Here is a 10,945-nt window from a genome sequence, read left to right as displayed (position 1 = left end):
GGTAGGGGACTTGCCTTGCATGTGGCTGACCTGGATTCAATCCCTGGCACTACATATGGTTCCCCGAGTCCTTCCAGGATTGATACCTGAGCACAGAGCCAGGAGTAAGCCTTGAGCAACACCCAGTGTGTCCCCAAAACAAAGAAGTGTAGGAGTTTTGAATTAACCCTGGAGGAGCTGGGCACATGCAGTGGGGAAGGCTTAAAGAAAGAAAAAAAAAAAGTACAGTGGGTAGGTCACTTGCCTTGTATGCAACCAATCCGGGATTGTTCCCCAGCATCCCACATATAGTCTCTTAAACTGGTCATAAGTGATCTCTGAGCACAGAGACGACCCCTGAGCCAGAAGCATAGCTGTGTGTGACCCCCCCCGAAAAAAAACTCTGAACTCCTGTGAACTATATTTTCTTTCTTGTAAAATGGAAATAAACATGTTTTTGCCTCACAGATTGTTGTAAGAACTAAATGAGATACTTACAAACTTAGAGGTTCCTGTACTCAGTAAGACCTCCATGAAATACCCAGAAATTCTTATTTGAAACATGCTAAGACATAGATATTTTGTTTGTTTGTTGTACCCCATGGTACCCAGAGATCGTTCCTGACTCTGTGCTCAAGAATGATCCCTGGCAGTGCTAGAGAACCATGTGTACTGCCAGGGATTTGAATCTGGGTCAGCTGTATTCAAGGCAAACACCTTTTCTCCTGAATTATCCCTCCATCCCGTAAAATATGGATCCTGACTCAGAAAAGTTCTCAGAATTTTATCTGGAGTGGGTACATGCAGTTCAGACTATTATTGGGTATGCAGGTGCTGGGAGCCGTGACTATAGCATGCTCATGGGAAGCCTAAAGGGGAAAATATAGGACAAGCAATGTGTCATGTAACCAACAGTGATTTCTTTTTTGCTTATTTTTTTGAGCCATAACTACGGTGCTCAGGGCTGACTCTTGTGCAGTGCTCAGAAGACCATATGTGGTGCTGGGGATCTTGACCACATGAACTGCAAGCACCTTACCCACTATTCTATCGTTCAGACTCTCATGGTGATTTCTAAGTTAAAGGACTTCCTTTTTGGGTACCTGTATCAATATGACCCCCACACTTTTCATTCCCAGGGATTTAGGCTGGGGAAGGACTGCATCATAATAGCCAGGACTTCATGGGCCCATAGAATCTGATTTTGCCCGATTCTCATAGCACTTCTTTCTATTAATCATTTTCTTTCTTCCCTACATCTTATTTCGTGTGTTTGCTTGTTTTTGTTTTTGTTTTGTTTTGTTGACTTTTTTTCGGGTCACACCCGGTGATGCTCAGGGATTACTCCTGGCTCTGCACTCAGGAATCACTCCTGGTAGTGCTTGGGAGACCATATGGGATGCCAGGAATTGAACCCAGGCCAGCTGCATAAAAGGCAAACACTCCAGTCGCTGCACCATCACTCCTGCCCCTGTGCTTGTTTTCATTTTGGGAACACACTTGGCTATGCTCAATGTTTAGTCCTGGTTCACCTCTTAGGAATCATTCCCTGTGGGACTTGAAGGACCATATGGGATGCCAGGGATTGAACCCAGGTTAGCCACGTGCAAGGTATCCACTGTACTTATCCATAGTAATATCACTTCAGCCTCCCTTATTTTATCTTCTTATAAAAGCTTGAATAGGGGCCAACCCAGTTTTGATCCCCAGCACCCTATATGATACACCAAGCCTGCCAGGTATTCTTGATGAACCAGGAATTCCAGGTATTCTTAGGAATTATTATTCTTAAGAGGAGAAACAGTAGTAATACGAGATGTGGCCCAAAAAGGTTTTCAGAAGGGGGGTTGTTACTACGAAATAGTATTGCAGATAAAGCATTTGCCTTGCACACAGCTGACCCAAGTTCAACCCCCAGCATCCCCCTGTATGGTCCCCTGAGCCCTGCCAGGAGTACTTCTTGGGTACAGAGCAAGGAGTAACCCCTGAGCATTGCCAGGTGTGATCTAACAACAAACAAAACCAAACAAAGCTTGCAAAGCCAAGCTCTGTTCTCTCTGTCTTAGGCATTAGGAGTTCAGAGATGTTCATAACTGTTCAGGTTAGAGAGACAGGGAAAATAAAAACGAAAAACTCAGGCTTGGGCCAGAGCAATAGTACAGCAGTAGGACATCTGCCTTGAAAGCGGCCAACCTGTGTTCAATCCCACGCATCCCATATGGTCCCCCAAGCACCATCAGGAGTAAATCCTGAGTGCAGAGCCAGGAGTTATCCCTGAACATCACAGGGTATGACCCCCAAAACAAAAAAACAAACCAAAACAAAACTCTCAGGCTTTGTCCTGGGAGCACCCAGTCCCTCATAAACAGGTCCTGAGAACTATGAAGGGTTAAAAATGCCCTCCTTATCCAGGGTAAACATTCCCTGCAGCTATGAAGGGTTGGTGCTTAGAGAGGAGACAGACTTGCAAGGACTGTGGAATAGCGAAAGAGCAAGAGACTTTCTGAGTGATGCTTCTAGATTTCTGGGATTTTTTTTTCTTTTTTCTTTCCTTCTTTTAGGGGCAATTCCTAGAAGTACTTAGCCTGGCCTAGGCCATTGGTGTTCATGCATTTCTCAGCGGGTCATGCTGTGCCAGGAATAAAACTCAGGACCTCATTCATATAAGGCATGAGCTCTTCTACTTGAGGTATCTTCCCAGCCTGGTTCTTGATTTCTCATTTGGAGCATTGGAGAGAGTAACAGAGCTGGAGTCAAATAGAGCTGAGTTCAAGTCTTAGATCAACTATATTTTGCTTTTGGTTTGGTTTGGCTTGATTTGGGAACACTCAGCAGTTTAGTGGCTAATCCCAGATCTCTCCTTGGGGGACCAGTGCTGGGGTTTGAAACCAGACTTTCTCTATGTAAAGTTTATGCTCAACCCATTGAACTATCTCTCTGGCTAGATCTGCTATCCTCCCTCCCTCCCTCCCGCCCCCTCTCTTCTCTCTCTCTCTCTCTCTCTCTCTGCCTTTTTATTTCCCTCCCTCCCTTCCTTCCTTCCTTCCTTCCTTCCTTCCTTCCTTCCTTCCTTCCTTCCTTCCTTCCTTCCCTCTTTCCCCCCCTCCCTCCCTCCCTCTTTCCCTCCCTCCCTCCCTCCCTCCCTCCCTCCTTCCTTCCTTCCTTCCTTCCTTCTTTCCATCTTTCCTTTCTTACTGCGCGGGAGGGAGGGTTTGAGTCACACTGGGCTGTGCTCAGGGTTTATTTCTGACTCTGCACTCAAGGATCACTCCAGGTGGGGATCGGGGGACAATATGGGGTATCCCCACTATATCAAACCTAGGTCAGCAGCATGCACGGCAAGCACACTACCATCGTACTATCACTCTAGCCCCAGATCTACTATTTTTTCAACCTTACAAAGATTATTTAATTCTTCTATGCCCCAGTTTTCTTGGGTTTAAAATAGGCATAGGTCCTGGGGAATAGCCCAGAGAGTATGCAGGAAGCCTGAGTTTGATCCCATCCCAACATAATCCTCAAGTACATCAGGGGGTGACCTCTGAGCATGGTGCTGGGAGTAGCCCCTAGTACTGTCCAGGTGTGGCTCAAAAGCCAAAAAAGAGGGGCTGGAGCCGAAGCGATAGCACGTTTGCCTTGCACGCGGCCGACCTGGGTTCAATCCCCGGCATCTCATATGGTCCCCCAAGCACTGCCAGGAGTAATTCCTGAGTGCAGAGCCAGGAATAACCCCTGAGCACCGCTGGGTGTGACCCAAAAAGCAAAAAAAAAAAAAAAAAAGCCGAAAAAGAAACGCAGTGGGCACAATATATTTTATAAGGTGATTGTGAAGGTCAGAGATAACAATTTGCAAAGTCTATGTTCATACTTGACATACAGAAGATTCCCCTTCCTCATTTTGTATAACTTGATAAGGAGAATGATATTCATAAGTAGCTATTTAGATAGGTTTAAATCTTGTGTGCCAGGGATCAATTACAGACCTCACACATAGAAAGCATGCACTGTGCCACTGAATTTACCATCCAGTTGCCAAATCTTTGACTTTTTTGTTTTAGTTTTTGGGGCCAAAAAAGATTTGTCAAAAAAAAGATTTGACTAAATCTTTGTTTTATTTTTTATTTTTTTATCCAGCAGTCCTCAGGGGTTACTCCTGGCTTTGCTCTCAGGGATTATTCCTGGCAGCTTCAGGGGATCATATGGGAGGCTAGGAATCGAACTTAGGTTGACCAGGTGAAGGCAAGACCTATATCCACTGTACTATCTCTGCAGCCCCCAAATCCTTGACTTTTAATGAAACTCGTAGTCTACTGTATTGAATGAATTTAGTGATAGAATCATATTTTATCCAATAACATATATTTTCTATATGCCCCATTTTCCATTTTTGTTTTTCTTATTTTTTTATTTCCCATGTGCTCAGGGAACTTGGGGGCTATACCAGGGCTACAGCTGACGGTGCCAGGGGACCTTGTGGTACCAGGGATCTAACTCAGGGCCTGTGCATGCCAGGTACACATCTTCCCAAACTTATTTCCTTTAGGGGGATAGTAACCACCATTTATTGAAGCCTAGCCTTTTGCAAGATTTTTTAAAATTTAGGTATAATTTATATAACAAAACATTCAGCTATTGAAAATATACAGTCTAGGGGCTGGAGAGATAGCACAGCGGGTAGGGCATTTGCCTTGCACGTGGCTGACCCGGGTTCGATTCCCAGCATCCCATATGGTCCCCTGAGCACCGCCAGGAGTAACTCCTGAGTGCAGAACCAGGAGTAACCCCTGTGCATCGCCGGGTGTGACCCAAAAAAGCAAAAAAAAAAAGTGAAAATATACAGTCTAGTAGTTTTTGGTACATTCACAAGGTTGGGCAACTGTCACCACTAATTCCAGAAAACTTTCTCCTTTGTTTATTTTGTTTTTGTTTGGGGGGGGGCCACACCTCCTGGCAGTGCTCGGCATTTACTCCTGGCTCTGCACTCAGGGATCATTTATTTCTGATGAGGCTTGGGAGATAATCTGGGGTGCTGGAGATGGAATCTGAGTCAGGCACATGTAAGGCAAGCACTTACCAGCTGTACTATTGCTCGGGCCCCTAATTCCAGAACATTTCTTTTTGTTTGTTTTGGAGGCAATAGCCAGCTGTCATCAGGGCTTACTCCTGGGTCTCTGCTCAGGCATCACTCCTGCCAGGGCTCCCTACTCAGGGCCCGGAAGTGCTGAGGACTGAATCCCTGTCTGTTGTGTGCAAGGAAAGTGCTTTACCCTAATTTTTTTCCCAATTCTAGAATATTTCATAGCTCCCAGAAGAATACATTAGCAGCTGTACCCCAAATCCTCCTTTGCCTAGTCCCTGGCAACTACTAATCTACTTTCTGTCTCAATAGATTTGCTTATTATGAACATTTCATATAAACAGAATCATATAATATTTGGTCTTTGTGTCTGTCTTCTTTCTTTGAACATAATATTTTCCAATTCTATTGTTGTTATAGCATGTGAAAATACTTTATTCCATATACACGGTCACAGTCCTCCCGTTGTTCATCGATTTGCTCGAGCGGGCCCAGTAACGCCTCCATTGGAGACTTTGTTGTTACTGTGTTTGGCATATCGAATACGTCACGGGGAGCTTGAGCGGGCCAGATACTCTCGGTAGCTTGCCGGGCTCTCTGAGAGGGGCGGAGGAATCGAACTCGGGTCGGCCATGTTGGCTGCGTGCAAGGCAAATGCCCTACCACTGAGCGATATTCCATATTATCAAATAATATTCCATTATACAGCTATATATTATTTTATTTTTATATTAATGAATGACATTAATTTCCACCCATGGATATTATGACTAATGCTGCTTTTCTTGTGTTTATACCTAAGTGGGCTTGCAGGGTCTGATGGTAACTCTATGTCTAATTTTCTAAGGAACTGCCAAACTGTTGTCCAAAGCAGTTGTACCATTTCACTTTCCTGTCTTCGACACATGGGGTTCCAGGGGCCAGAGAGATAATACAGTAGATAGGGAACTTGCCTTGCATATGGTTGACCAGCTTCGATCCCTAGCATCCCCTAGGACCCCCAAGTTCACAAGGAGTGATCCCTGAGCAAAATGTCAGGTGTAGTCCTTGAGAACCATTGGGTATGGCACCCAAATTAATATATTGGGGGTTCCAATTTCTCCCAGTTATAAACAACACTTAGTTTCCATTAAACATTTATTAAAAATCATGGGCTCGAGAGACCAAAGTGATAATATCTGGCAGGAGTGATCCCTGTGCACAGAATAAGGAATAAGTCCTGAGCAACACTGGGTATGGCCCCAAAGCAAACCTAAACCTAGAGAGATAGTACAGGGATTAAAAGTTCAAGTTTGATCTCTGGCACCACATGTGATCCCCCAAGCACTGCTGGAGGGTCACTTCTGAGCATAAAGCCAGAAAGATCCCCTGAGCATCTCTGAGTGTGATCACCTATAGCCATGGGCCAGGAAGATAGTACAGGGGTTAAGGTGCTTGCCTTAGCATGTGACTAACCCCAGTTCACTTCCCAACACTAAATATGGTCCTCCAGGTATTTCTAGGAATGACCCCTATACCTATAGGAGTGTTCCCCCCCAACCAAATTAATAATATATAATCACCACACTGGGAGGTGTAAAATGGTACTTTAATTGAGGGTTGTTGTTGTTTTTGTTTTGTTTTTATTTTGGCTTTGGAACCACACCCAGCAATGCTCAGGGCTTACTCCTGGCTATGTACACAGGGATCACTCCTAGCAGTGCTCAGGGGACATATGGGGTGCTAGGGATCAAATCCCGGTTAGCCAGTCAGCTGTCACTGTCACTGTCATTGTCCTCCCATTGTTCATCGATTTGCTCGAGCGGGCCCAGTAACGTCTCCATTTTGAGACTTGTTGTTACTGTGTTTGGCATATTGAATATGTCACGGGTAGTCAGCTGTATGCATGGCAAATGCCCTACGCGCTGTATTGTCCTGGGCCTTTCCACTGAGGTTTACATGTTTCCCCCTACCCCCATGACTAATGATTTTGTGTATCTTTTCATGTGCCTATTGGTGATTTAAACCATCCCTTTCTTAAACATAACTCATAGAACTAGAGGGCATTCTCTTTGTTTGGTTAGTTGTTTTTGTTCGGGGGGCCATATCCAGCAATGCTCAGGGGTTACTCCTGGCTCTGCACTCAGGAATTACTCCTGGCAGGGCTTGGGGTTCCATGTGGGATGCCAGCATTCGAACCCGGGTTGATCATGTGCAAGGCAAGTGCCTTACCTGCTGTACTATCACTCTGGCCCCTATGTATTTTTCTAACATATACATAAATTTGACAAAGTTTTAAATTTTGGCACAGTAAGATAAGCGACATTAGGTGCTGGAGTGATAGTTCAATGAGTAGGGTGTTTATCTTGCACATGGCCGACCCGAGTTCAATTCCTGGCATCCTATATGGGCCTCCCAGCACCGCCAGGAGTAATTCCTGACTGCAGAGCCAGAAGTAACCCCTGTGCATCACTGGGTATGGCCCAAAAAGCAAATAAAACAAACAAACAAAAAGATAAGCAACAATAAAAAGAAACATTTATAACAATATGTAATAAAAGGTTAAAGTGTGGCCTCTCTTAAAATATCTTATGGCATGTAATATTTTCAGGCTACTTTTGATCATCAATAACTGAAAATATGGAAGATGAAATTGTAAATAAGTGGGAGTACTACTGTATTTTATTTCTCCTATACTTGTTTGAAAATTAGATTATGTTCCCTCTCTCCTTTCTCTCTCTCTCTCTCTCTCTCTCTCTCTCTCTCTCTCTCTGGTTTCTGAGCACAACCCAGTGATGCCCTGGGCTACTCCATTTAGTACTTGGGACTCATCAGGAATGATACCCGTGCAGTGCTAAGAATGAAACCTGGGCTTCTCCATGCAGAGCTATACTCGGTCCATTGAGCTCTATCTCCAAGCCATAGATCTCTTTTTTTCTATTAGTGCTGCTGCTAGAATTTACCAATTGCATTCCTAACTTCCTGAGGTTGTTAATCAATACATTTCTTGGAAGGGTTAAATGCTGAAAAACTGAAGTAGTATTACAGCCGAGAGGAACAGAGAGAATAAAGATGGAGCAGCAGGAAAGAGCTCAGTCTATCTGGGGATACAAATTGGGACTTCTATAAAGCAATAATGATTTACTATTTGAGACATTTACTTGTTATCTATTTATTGTTAAGATTTACTATTTACAGGAGCCGGAGAGATAGCGTGTGGCTGACCCAGGTTCAATCCCTGGCATCCCATGTGGCATCCCCAAGCCCCGCCAGGATTCCTGAGCTCAGAGCCGTGCAACCCCTGAGCATTGCTGGGTGTCTCCCACAAAACAAAAACAAAATAAAATTTAAGATTTACTCTTTACAGGGGATAAGGCAGTTCCTTGTATCCTGCCAACCCTAATTCAAATGCTCTGTGTCATATATGGGCCACAAGAACTACCAGGGATTACTCCTGAGCACAGAGCCAGAAATAGCCTCCAAGCACTGCCAAGTTTGGCCCCGAACACTCTTCCCGCAAAAATAAATAAATAAAATTTTAAAAAATTTTTTTACTTACTATTGAGTTAGACAATAACAAGATGAGTGAGCCTGGAGTGGGTAGTTTAAAGCTATCCTCGAAGGATGTCTCTGCCAGGAAAAGTCTGTGAAAAAGAAGAACTCCTCCACCCGATGATGCCTAAGGTGAGGAGAGAGTTTGACCTGAAGCTGGATGTCTTTAGCACTATGTTTCTGCTTCCCAGGATGACCCACATTTGAGTTTCCAACCCCACTCAACAGCCTTGCTCTAAAGGCCTTTCCTGCAATTACTAAATCTCTGCTCCTTGTCTGCATACCTCCTGCCACGAGGGACTGTAATTTTCCCATCTATGGATACCCTGTCAGCGTGGATGAATGGAGGGTTTGGGCAGTGATCATGGCTACAGCCGGAAAGTGGTTCTGTGCAGGTGCAGGCTTCTAGGGTCTGTTGTAGCACCAGGAAAACTAACATGAGGGCAGAAAGAATGGGAAGGTTTCCACAAACAGCAGCTGCAGCAGCTTCTTGGACAAGGGGAAAGGCCAGTGTAGCCGAGTGCCAACAGAACGAGGGCGAGACAAGGTTCCTTAGAAGCTTGTGCCACGGCTTTATCTGTAAAATGTAATTCATCACATTTATCAGGTTATTAAAAGGCTCAAATAATGAAATATACATAAAGGTCTTCACATAAACTGAAATGTTTGATAGTCGTAGGAACCTTCAGAGAGATTAAGTGACAGCTGAAATCAAACATTTTAGAAAAGCCTCTGTGAGGAGGAATTCAGAGGGTAGCTTTCAGAGTTAGTCAGATTGGGCCAGAGAGATAGTACAGCGGGTAGGGTGTTTGCCTTGCACACTGCTGACCTGGGTTTGATCCCTTGCATCCGATATGGTCCCCCAAGCACCGCCAGGAGTAATTCCTGAGTGCAGAGTCAGGATAATCCCTGAGCATCACTGAATGTGACCCAAAAAGAAAAAAAAAAAATCAGAGTTAGTCAATATAACCAAGACGCACTCAGAATCTCAGAATCAGATTGGCAGACTGATGCCTAGAAGATAGCTCTGTTGCCTCATTTAGTTCCCAGAGCCTAGGAGGCAGATATTCCTAAAAGCATCTTATGAATGAAACTGAGACTTTTAGAGCTGTATGAAATGCACAAACCACCAAATCACCATAGAATAAAGGCTCTTGCCCTAAGTTTCAGCTGCAGGGGCTGAGGTCAGGTTTGTCAAATTTTTTTCCACTGGAACCACTTTTTGCTCAAGAAACTTTTATGCCACCCTGGGTATATAAAATAGGTATAGAGTGGGAGAGATAGCTCAACTGGGCTGAGCGCATGCATCACATGGTCCCCTGAGTGTTGCCAGGAGCACCCTCTCAGCATTGAGTCAGGTATGGTCCCCAAGCAGAAGTCAAATCAGCTAGATCTGCAAATCCAACATTTACTAATGGCAAATATGCTTATTGTGTGGGCCAGAAAGATAGCTCCAAGGACTGGTATATGGTCGGCATGCAGGAGACTCTCGTTCCAGCCCTGGCACTACATGATTCCTGGAGCATTGCTGGTGTGATCCTTCCCCACCCCACCTCCACATTTATACTTATTTTAAAACAAAATCTTAATAAGTTACCAACCCCATATGTGGTCAGATCCACAGTTAATTATTGGTTTTGGTTTTGGGGTTATACCCAGCTGTGTTCAGAGCTTGCTCCTGGCTCTGTGCTCAGGGATCAACCCTGGCAGGATTTAGGAGACTGTATGGGGTGTCGGGGATCAAACCTGGCTTGGCTGCATGCAGGGCTAGCAACCTACCCATTAGACTATCTCTCCATCCCCTTGATCCAGTTGAATAAATTAGTGTCTAGAGGAATTGAGAAGGGGGAATGGTATTTAGGGCCACAGGAATAAGGAATCAAGACAGAACAAGGGCCCACAGCAAGCATCTTTGGGTCACAGTCACAGTCTTCCTGTTGTTCATCGATTTGCTCGAGCGGGCCCAGTAACGTCTCCATCGTGAGACTTGTTGTTACTGTATTTGGCATATTGAATACGCCACGGGTAGCTTGCCAGGCTCTGACGTGCGGGCGAGATACTCTCGGTAGCTTGCCGGGCTCTCCGAGAGGGGCGGAGGAATCGAACTCGGGTCGGCCATGTTGGCTGCGTGCAAGGCAAACGCCCTACTGCTGTGCTATCACTCCAGCCCCTTTGGGTCAAGCTAGAAAAAGAGGGCAGCATAAAGTTGCTAGGTAGGAAACATGTTATCAAAACCAGAAAGAGGGAGAATCAAAGAGATAGTACAGTAGGTAGGGCGCTTGCTTTGCATGTGGTGTACCTAACCCGGGTTTGATCCCTGGTATCCTATATGGTCTCCTGAGCCCTGCCACAGGGTTC

Source organism: Sorex fumeus, unplaced genomic scaffold, assembly GCF_029834395.1.
Source record: "Sorex fumeus unplaced genomic scaffold, SorFum_2.1 ptg000030l, whole genome shotgun sequence".
NCBI classification, from domain to species: Eukaryota; Metazoa; Chordata; class Mammalia; order Eulipotyphla; family Soricidae; genus Sorex; species Sorex fumeus.
This window is presented reverse-complemented; position numbering follows the sequence as displayed.